Consider the following 11861-nt stretch of genomic DNA (forward strand, 5'->3'; position numbering starts at 1 on the left):
ATTTCAATGTGACCTTCTTCGTTTTTTATCTTGCTGTATCCTATTGCCATGTATTAGTTCACAAATTAACAAAATGAGTTAAGCAGCTATTTACATCAACTCATCATGTTTCTCTAAAGTCTATTCTCTTTTTGCAAGCCTGCTTTTATTTGACCCAAAAGTAAAGTATTCAGGAGGGCAATTCATCTCCCTCAACTCTGTAGTATTGCATGATTGTTTAGGTTCTTCCTAGCTACATGATTTTGTGAAATTCTGCATCAAACAGCGTATTTCTTTCACCAGAAGGGAAGCCTCTGTCAAACAATTCATAATAGGTTTTTCTCCACCTGGCAAGCATCTGTAGTTTTATTATCTTCATATATTTCATGATCTGTCTGTGTATGCTAAAGACTGTTGTGAAAATAAAAAGACCCTTCTCAGCACTTAGCATTCATATAACATTCATAGGTATGAAGGTGTTTAAATATTATTGAAATTGCTTTGGAATAAATAATGTTGACCTTGTCTATCTTGAGAAAGAAGAATTGGTTTCTCAGCACTTAGGTAAGAACGTTAGTGAAAGAAACAAAAGGAAAGTTTGGAACAACTCAACACATACATTCAAATGAAACAAAACAACCCAAGAAAACACAAATTAATTCAGTACTCAAAAACCTGCAAGAAATGCAAAGATTTAAAAAAAAATCAGCTATGATAAGCTTTTGAAAATCCTGACTACATGGGAGTCTACTGTTGTGAGGACAGTGGTTAAAACTTAGACTGGACAGAAAGATCTATACACAATGCCATGCACCTGTTATTCTAAATTCCAGGAAGAATAACATAAAGTGGACTGAGCCCAAGATCATACACAAGAAGGAAGCCCGATTCTATTTGAAAAATAATCAGACTAATTTAGGGCTGGGAGCATGACAAAAGGGTAAGAACACCCATTTAGGAGATACAAGACACTCAATGCAAACTATATTATGGTTATTGAAGAAAAAAGCTATGACTTTAAATAATTGGAATGATTGTAAGATTTGAGTATTTCAGTGGAGAAAAAACCCATGAGAGAGATAGAGTGAACCCATGTTGTGATCCTTTCTACTTAAGCTATAATGTTGTGTGGTACTCCAGACATAACAGAGTTATCTTGCAAATGAGCATGGATGTGCATTTGGGTGATGGAAATACTCTACTTACACAGGTGTAAATTAGATTTTTTGGCTAGATTATAGTTCTTGAACTAAGAGTCTGTGTGATGTCCCTGACCTTTTTCGCTCAAGGCTACCACTCTACTACTTTGAGCCACAGTTCCAATTCTGATTTTCGCTTCGTTGTTTGGAGATAATAGTCTCATGGACTTACTTGCCCAAGATGGCTTCAAATCAGGATCGTCAGATCTCATCCTCCTGAGTAATCAAGATTCCAGGCATAAGCTGTCTATTTTTTAAATAATTTAGTAAATCATACAGTTACAGAAGTTATAAATTATCATTACAACCTGTGTAACAGATGTGTGTGTGTGTGTATCAATGCATAAAGATAGAAGTATTTTAACGTATCTTTGTATCTACAGTAGATTTATGAAAAATCAACCTTTGTTGTAAAATAAAATAGAAACAAAAGTTATTAATGAGGAAAACAAAGGGAATTGTCACATGTTTCTTGTTGTTGAATGGAATATGAATTGCGAGAATCAGTTTGGGAAAACCATCTTAATTTAACAAAATGGGTAATGGGTATTAATTCCAATCTCTCTATTTGCCCATATTGTGCATCCTCACACATGAGTGTCAAAACCAAACCACAATTTTTGCTTTTGTATTTAATGCACCTGTTATAATTTAGGAGATTGATGAAGTAATCAAAAAATGATTAAAATAATAGTAAGTGAGGCTATGAGTTAGAGCTGAAAATGTTTTTAAATATGATAATAGCTAATTAAATTGAATTTATCTTACTTTTCCTCTATTGTCATGTCCCTCATTCCCAAATTATAAAAGTACATAGAAGGTTCTTACTAAATTATGTGTACAATCATGAAAAAAATGTATTGCACAGTGTAGTTTTAGCTTATTGAGACCTGTAGGGTGTAGTATGTTTTTGAGGACTTGCAAAAAGTTGTGATGGAGATGAAAGGAGGGATGTGCTTATTCTGGAAAATTGCTTAGAGGATTGCTCCCAGAAAGATAGTGACGAATTCTTCCTAAAGATACAGTAAAATCACTTTCACAACCATGTTCACTGCTGCACTACTTACTGTAGCCAAGTTATGAAAACAGCCCACAAGCCTTATGGTGGAGGAATGGTTGGAGAAAGTGGGGCACATATACACAATTGGATTGCACCCATCCATTATGAAGACTGTTACATAATTTGCAAAGAAATAGATAGATCTAAAAATATGTTAAGTAAATTAAGTCAGAGCCAGACACACAAAGGACCCATGTTCTGTCGTGTATTTGGAACATAGGTCTTTATGCAAGTTTACACAATAGTATTGCAGAAGAGTATTTAAAATGTGTAATTTCTTATAAAATTGAACATTTATTCCAACAAAATGAACACCAAGAAGCTATCATTTGGCAGATATGAGAAAGTCAAAGGGAAGGAATAAAGAGAATTATGGATGAAGAGAGGGAATGTATAATATTCAATGCAGACACTAGAAGAAATGAAAGTGGGGTGAGGTTTGGAAGGGTGTGGGAAAGTTATGTAAAGATCCATTGTACTTATAAACTGATTTATTGAATGGAAATTCCTTCATACGACAATTTAATAAAAATATAACTAAAAACAATGGAATCGTGGCTGGGAAGGTGGCTCAGTGGTAGAGAGCTTGCCTTACATGCCTAAGGCCCTGGGTTCGATCCCTCAGCACCACATAAGCAAAATGTAAAAAGCCGGAAGTGGCGCTGTGGTTCAAGTGGTAGAGAGCTAGCCTTGAGCTGAAGAGCTAAGGAACAGCTCCCAGGCCCAGCGTTCTGGACCCACGACAGGACCGCCTCCCCCCCCCCCCAAAAAAAAAAAAACAATGGAGACATTTGAATCTTAAACTGTGTTCTCTTAAACCATGAGTCAAAATAATAGTTTCCTTCTCAGAAATTTTCTTTGCAGTTTTTTTCCTCAAAATGACATAAAAGTGACCAACAAAATGAATGTCAATACATCACATTGCGTATCCTAAAGAGACACAATATAAAAATCACAGTAAAAATGTTAGAATTCATCACATAATAAAATAACAGGGAGAAAGGTTACCCATGGTATCTAATTTAATCCTCACAATAATCCCATAAAGTAGAACTACTTCCATTTCTAATTCTGAGATGATGATATTGAAGTTTTCAGAGTTGGAATTACTAGTACAAAATTGCACAAATGGTAAATCGTAGCCTGCGCCCCATTCCCTCCGTATGAAATAACTTCATTCTAATTTATGACTAAAATACCAGCACTTAGTCCACTAATTCTAGGAAAATTTCCCAGAATTATTGTCCACATTCTAATGATATTTCCCTTTATCTTTGTTAGAAAATAGGAAACTAAGCGGGATGCCGGTGGCTCCTCCTGTAACCCTAACTACTCATGAGGCTGAGATCTGAGGAATGCAGTTCAAAGCCAGCCCAGGCAGGATAGTCTGAGCGATTCTTATCTATAATAAACAGCTAGTAAACCAGAAGTGGCACTGTAACTGAAGTGGTACAGTGATCAACTTGAGCGAAAGAACACAGGGACAGTACCCAAGCCCAGAGTTCAAGCGCCATGACCAACCAAAAAAAAAAAAAAGAAAGAAAAAAAGGAAATAAGTAACTGTAATATAAAAACTCCAAGTTCATAATCGATTTATACCTCCCTGGAGAAAGGAACTGCTAAACTATAACATTCTTGATTTCTAGCTCAAAATTTTAGAAATCATATTCTATCCCATGACAACACTGCATTGCCTGGGGACCCTCATCTCTGTTTAACACAATCATACTGAAAGAATAACCTCCCCAATTCCTGATGGAAACAGACTGCAGGTCTATAGACCAATCATTTCCACATTGTAGCTCAGATAAGTTGTTTACCATTAGAAGTATTTTGATTACTTTTTATACCCAACATTTTGAGAGAAATGTAGTACTTTAAAATGCTATTAAAGCAAGACTGATATAAAAATCACCTTTGACCCCAGATAAATATTTTACCTTTCATATACCCAAAAATGCAGTCTTAACTATCATTAATGTTAGGAACGAGAGGTTAAAAATCATAGACACCAAGACCTAAGCATCAATTAAATACTCTCCAACTTGTGAATACAATTGGTTTAAAAAGACATCAATACTACTGCACGTTTTTCAAAACTTCTTGTGTTACTGAAGATTCAATCATAAAATATTAACACTTGAAAACAACTCATTTTCTTGAAAGTAGGACACAAAACACAAGATTAATCCTAATCATTTTCAAATACCTTTATTTTTCTACACATTCGCTCTTATAATTATAAAGAGTATGAAACTAACTGAAGTACAGAGCCACAAAGGAAATAATTTAACTGCATCATCTACATTCAAAAAACTGTTACTAGAAAACAAAATTATACTAATAATTAGCTTACCAAATTCACTTTTATTCAATTTCATTTACTTTCATAAAAACTGGGTTTTCATAAAATGATAGATAAAAAAGCCTATATACCCACTTACATCTTCAGATCTTAACAATATTTATTTCAGAAATGTCTTTAGCTCTATAGTCAATGAACTGAAATAATACTGAACTATTCAAAGGCTTTTCAGAAATTGCAAGACTCGCTTTGGGTTGTTATGTATATTGGAAAAGATATTCGAAAAGCCTTATTTGTTAAAGTTGTGATAGTTACTCCCACAAAAGAGCCATTAGTGAAGATCCAATTGCATGTACAAAACAACTTCAAATGCATCCACAATCTGGAGGTGAAACAGGCTTTTTGTTTGTCTGTTTTTGAAAGGTATATCTAACAAGCATATCCACAATACTGATTTTCAGTCAATTTGATGGGATATTCAAACCTAATAAATACAGTGTTGATTATCTTAGTGAGAATAGATATGATGTTACAAAGAAAGTTATTTTCAACAGAAATCTGGAAAGAGTTTATCCACCTTGTGTTTCATGGGAATAACCCGAGAGTAATACCTGTTTGGTCAAGTATGTCAAACTCACTCCATGAGTATATCTTAAAAGTATAACGAATTTAAGAGGTCAAATACATATTTTGTACTGACAGTCATCTTATAGCACTAACTTACTACCTAATTATATCTGCATCTTCTTACCTAACATATAATAAGAGCTGAAATTGGTCTCTTTTATTTAACTTAATGTTTTATATGCTTTGATTATGATGATGTTATTATTTGAAAATAAAATGTACAGAAGAGTGCCTCCACAGAAATGACATGACAAAACACTGATAGCATTGCAACAAAGTTAGCTCTTTTCAGCCTCTCCCTGTCCACATTGGCAAGCAACATTGCAACAGCACACTCACACATATACACATACACACATGTGTGCACATGTACACACATATATATGCATGCTAAATTCAGGGTTTAATACAAAAAAGTACAAATAAAATATTAGTGATTTGGACAAACATTAATTTGCCTTATTACAAAATAATACACAATCCAGTCACCATGGGTGTTACATTTTACTTGCCTCGCCACATGTGACCACTTAATTTATTTTAATTCATTCATTCATTCATTTGTTTTGTGCTAATACTAGCCTTGAATTCAGGACCTGGTTCTGTCCCAGAATTTGTTGTTTTTTTGTTTTAGTTTTCTCAAGCCTAGAATTTTACTGCTTGTCCCACAGCTCCATTTCTAGCTTTTGCTGGTTACTTTCAAATCAGAATCTAATGGATGTTTTTTGCTTGGTATGGTTTCAAACCACAATCCTCAGATTTCATCTTTCTGATTAGCTAGGATAAACACATGAGCCACCAGTGTGGCTTCTAGATTTTCCTCTATAGCTATCTAATACACATACTTAGATAGTAATTTAAAACTTAGAGTATAGAAGCAAGTTGTACAGTGATGATATTGTCCTGTCAGAAATTTAAGCTAGTAAATTTCTTCTTAAAACCATGAACAAAAATACCATGATATAAGAAAACTCACTATTGAACACATGAGCTTTAAGAGTTTTCTAATAGATCCATTATTTGTTACCCAACATTAGAAAAAAACTGTATAATGCAGTAGTAAAAAAAAGTCTTTTGTAGGAATACTTAATTACCTTATTTTTAAAGACACCTGTTTTCATCTAAAAAAGTAGGCCTGTCTATTCACTTCATGTGATTTTGATGATTGAAGGTCCTTAATGAGAAGTCAAAGTGTATTACTAATCCTTTGCTATCAATTAAATCTCACCTTTTCTTCTTGGAACATATAATGATTAAAGCAATAGTTCATAATCAGCAAGCAATAGTTCAGATTCACATTTCCAGTGCAAGTGGATCACTAGTAATTAATCCTTGATACCATTTTCCACAAAGTTTTGTCCCAGATACAATCGGTCTGCCTTCTCTAGCTGCTTTCCTAGCCTGGACCTATTCCTTCACTCTACAGGAAAAGTGATATTCAACTGATTTCAGTCAGATCTGTTACTAGAATTATCAGGGATTTAGATCCTTGTCTGTAATTTGGTCAAAGCTATGTCTCTTTATGTAGGCTATTAAAAGTGTATTTACTAATTTCAAGTAAATACATAAATTCTATTTCCATCTCTTTTAAAAAATAAAATTGTTTTCTCTATAAATTGATCTGAGGCCTGGATTTTGTGGCTAGCTAGGTCATTGCACATCTGTTTCTCTCTTCCTCTGTCCCTTTCATGGTTCTCATAGATAATATGACTGCTCCATAATTATCCTAATTTATCTTGCGTTTATATTTTTGGTTGCATCATTTCACTTTCTGCTCTGCCATTCCCCAAATCATTTACATAGAAGGCATTATTTCATATTTTCTCATTCCTAGAATAAGCTGCACATGAAGACACCTCATTTTCAATCTGTACCTTTCAATATGGAGGAAAACATTTCCTCTGCTCTCTATCAATTCCCTACTCTCCGGTTAGAATAATTTCAAATAGTAAAAATGGAAAAAGAGAAAAAAATCATGGTGAAATAACAGATGTAGAAAATTCACTGGATTTTTCTGAGCAGTTCAACCAACGTGAACTATTGGGGAATACATGTGTTCCTGATTCCCACTGGTACTCAGTGTCTCTGGTTAGGCAATTCTGATGAAGACAAGGAACAAGATAAAAAAGTGAGGAATGGTATTATTTGTAAAAAAAAGTGGAGACGTATTCAAGCAAATTTTTCTGTGGGCTGCTGAAAGTAATCGGCTTACTACAGTGCAGAGACTACTTTCCAAAAAGGCCACTCATGTGAATACTAGGGATGATGATGAGTATACCTCTCTTCATCAGGAATCTTACATGAGTTGGTGGCTCAAGGCAGATATTCATGCAATTACTGTGAATGGCTGGACACCCCTGCTCAGTGCTTATATGTTGAATAATACAAGAGTGGATTCTTTCTTAGTTCATCACTATGTAGATACCAATGCCCAAACTAAAGTTCTCTTAACCCCCTTGCATCTTGCTGCTTGGAATAGAAATAGCAAAGATGTGCTCCATCTCCTTCTATTGAAGCATTATATCAAACAAAGTCTGAAGCACAACTTGAAAGAAACTGCATTTAATATTGCCAAAAGAATAAATACGTATCACTACCTCGTTGAAGTTATGGAAGGCTGTAAAAATTGTTCTCCTAAGTCATAATGGTTTGGTTAAGTTTCTTAATTTTCAAAAATGCCAATCCATCTTTGTGTCTGTACAAAATATTTTCACAATACAGAGCAACGGCAATATCTTACTTTAAAAATTCATGGATTCAATGGTATTCTTCAAGTGAATTGCCTGACTTTGATGTCTAATTGTATTCAAGAGTTGTTTGTATACATCTATAATGATTTCTGCAGAGTTTGTGATTTTTTAAATCAGAAATCATTTTAACTTATCTGTTGAAATGAGTAGTACAGAAACTGAAAATATTTCTGATACTTGTCTGAAAAAAGTATATTTTAAAATAATCTGTATTTTGTTTGTATAATGTCCATAATCTATTTCATTCTCTCCTAGATATAATACTTTGAATTCTACATTGTTTTATAATATATAGGTTCATTAATAAATGTGTTATTTCAGATAGCATTCCATATAGAAAAAGTTTAAGATTCCTTTTTTACCTAAGTCCTTATAGTATTTTACTTCTTTGGGATAAAATGACAATGTTATCTACTTTCAAAAGTTTTGTAAAGATTATGCTATATAAAGGCCTTTCTAAGGTGAGGATTTAATACACTGATGTCTAACTAACTTTAAGTTCAATGAATTATATGTGTTCTTACATTTGTATTTTTTTAGTTTTTTATTGTGAAAATACTGTACGGAGGGGTTACAATTACATGGGCAAGATAATGAGTAAATTTCTTATCAAGCATTGTAGCCTCCTCCTTTGTTTCCCCTTCCCATCCCTTCCCATCCTCCCTCTGCCCCCCCCACTCAATCCTCCTCACTAGCTCCCTCCCCGCACCAAAGTTGTAAAGTTCATTTTTGACATAATGACTTGTATTTTTGTAATCAATTTTTTAATAACTGTTTTTCATTTCTTACATCTGAAGAATGAAAAATATGGAATACTTCACAAATTTTCATATCATCCTTGTGCAAGTGCCATGATAATCTCTATATTGTTGTAATTTGGGTAAATGTGCTGCTGAAGCATGTAGTATCCTGTAAAGTTAAGTAGTTAATGATGCAATCTTTATAAAGGCATATATCCTTAGTTGACATTTTGTAACCAGGAAACCTTATTGTTCCTAAAAATGCTATTGATCTTACTTCTCTAAAATTCTGTGTATATTGGAAAAAACATATTGTTTGGTCAATTGCTCACATTTGCAATTTTTTCGTCAATGACTATTTTAAGTCTTTTTCATTTTAAATTTGATCATACTTTGAAGCCTTTATAGCTAGGTCCAAAGGTGATAGCTTTTCAAGTACTTATTTATCAACTGAGTTAGCTTTGTGGAGCTAATGGATTCAAAGCAAGCCTTGCTTAAGAGCTCCTTCTAAACTTCTGCAGCTTAAAATTCCTAAATGAGGTCTTACTGGCACAAATGTCTACCTGACCCTTTACTCTTCTTCCATGTAGCAACAGACCAACCAGAATATCTTACCCTGACAGCATAGATTGTCTTACTGGAACAAAACTAATCTTAGTTAAAAAGGATCATAGAGAGATGAACAATTAAGACAGAATCGTTTAGACTAGAAGGTATTTTATCAAAATATAATTGTTTCTTATACCTAATATTTCAAAAGTAGCTAAAGCCAAGAATGTGAAAAAGTTTTGACATGCATGATTACCTAATGTCCTGGCCAGTCTACCATCCAACCAGGCAGGAATTTACACTACTGCCTTTCTTTCACCCAATATTTTCATAGTTACAAGAGAAGTCTATATGTTTCTCCTTGATATTAGGCCTTAAATTGGTAATGTTTATCACATTGTTTCCTCTTGCGTCTAGGCTGTAAATCTACAAATGGTAAAGCTTTAGGTCCAACTCTACCAACACTGAGGTAGAAATAATGGAATAATACTTTAAAACACAGTTGCCTTTGATACCCTAACCACAACAATACATTGAAAAACATGTGCCTTTTTCTTATATTATATATAGTTACATATTTTATCTTTATACGTGCTAATATTTTATTTCACACAGTGAAACTTACTAGAATTAATTGATAATTTGACAAATAAATAGATATTAATTACAATAAATAGATTGGAATATAAATAATAAGGTTTAGAATGTACATTTGAATATAAAAAGTATCAATGCAATGTCTTTGGTATAAACTTTTGATACCTTCTAAGTGTTCTTGGTCTTCTGAATTCACATTGTAAAAAAAAATTGTTGTTTTCCTCTAATCTATAAGGGACTTTACTCTGCTGCTCTGTTTATTGTTTTAACTCACTGATTCCAAAATATTTTTCTCCAATTTCGGAAGCCTTCCTACTGATTATACCCAAATTTTATGATATGATATCTAAAATGTATTACTCTTCTGCAGGACCCATGGGTCCTAGGATCCCAGGTCCCAGTTATCTGCTTCATCAGATAACAAGGGCAAGATTTCTCACCTAGACTCATGAAACATGTCAACAGAAAGTAATTGAAAATCCATCTCAATTCCTTATGACACCGGAATTAGCAGTTTGCAATTGTGAAATGCAGTGCAACTTAAAATGAAAGATGAGATCACAAAATCTGAAAGTACAGTAATTCAAACTTTCAAACAAATGACCAGCCCATATGTGTGACCAAGATCACAAATGTCACAAAATTATTTTTAATACCCCTCTTCTGATGATTACTGAAAGATTTCTGTCCAGCATAAGTAGGCCAAAAAATTAGTTCCTAGAACGATAGATCCATAATTAGTCTACCAAGGCTAGGAAAACTTGACTTCAGGTCAAATATAATTCACAAAAACATTAATTGAGAATATCGTTAATGCTTCAAAATACTGGTACTTCAGTAAAACTTGGTTCTGTTGTATAAAAATGTTATCATTCACAAACAAATGACAACCTACATTTAATCTCCTGAAAACAGATTCCTTTTGAAATAATCTTTTAAAAATCACATTCACCAAAATAACATTTGACAAGTAGACGATAGTGACATTACAAATTTTTCAAGTTTAGGGTCCAAATTACAATAGAGTTGATTTATTTATCCAGCACTAATGCCAAGCAGGTTCAACCATTCATTAAAGTGTAGAAACAGTACCACCCACCATTTGTGTTGTTCAGTAGGTGCCTTCCAGAAATGTGTCAAATAGAACAACCTCCCATAATACAAACCCAAAAACTAGCTAATAAAGTACGTTTCATCACTTAATAAGGTACATTTTGAAAAGTCACAAATAGATGCCTTATCATATGTTGTTTTATGTTTTCCCTATCTATCTAACATAGTAAGAAATATGACTTAAAGTCATGAATATGGGTACTCATCAGAGATGTGACAAACATAAAATCTGTCTTCTGTTTCTACCATATTCCTCTATAGTAGTAAATCGTGGTTTTCTTCTTTTTCCAAAACTTATAGGTAGTAGAAAATATTATCCCATGTAAAATAAAATAATCACAAACCTCTTTACAAAGCCATTTATAAAATTTTGTAGTTAGGAATATATTCTAAGCCATATTTAAACTTTCTTGTTGACTAAAGATTAATCTTCCAAATGGATGAGAATAAAATCATGTCTAGGTGCTTCACATCTCCAGTCTTGCAAATTGTTATTGCAGATGAATGAATTATGGAAATATAAGATGACATCAGTTCAAGTATATGCAGGATTGAAACTCCGTGGAATGTATATAAACCTTTCAAAATATTAACAGACAGTTTAACAGAATGACTATCAGGAAGTTGAAACCAGAGAGGAATAATAGTAAAGGCATAGAATGAATGAAAAATGGAACAAGGGGCATGCACAGCTAGAATACTCAATGTACACATGTGATAAGGGAAGTGGTAAATCTGAAATAAATCTTGGAGAAGGGGTTGGTTGAGAATGATAGAAGGAGTCACTCTGATCCAGGAGCATTGGACAATTAGATGGACATATTTTTTGTAATACACTTGCAAAACCTTTTGTAATTTAGTTAGAAAACACAACAAAATACAAAAACACACAAAAATCACAACCAAACAGCAATCTCTAGAGAGGATGAATGTGACCTCTCA

The 11861-nt window shown here is 33.4% G+C and overlaps 1 pseudogene; it reads right to left on the minus strand.

Moving 5' to 3' along the window:
* Positions 1-8721: 8721 nt before the first annotated feature.
* On the minus strand, positions 8722-8821 carry LOC122127764 (annotated as a pseudogene).
* Positions 8822-11861: the final 3040 nt, after the last annotated feature.

The sequence above is a fragment of the Dipodomys spectabilis genome, unplaced genomic scaffold (genome assembly GCF_019054845.1).
Source record: "Dipodomys spectabilis isolate Male_0828 unplaced genomic scaffold, ASM1905484v1 ptg000310l, whole genome shotgun sequence".
NCBI classification, from domain to species: domain Eukaryota; kingdom Metazoa; phylum Chordata; class Mammalia; order Rodentia; family Heteromyidae; genus Dipodomys; species Dipodomys spectabilis.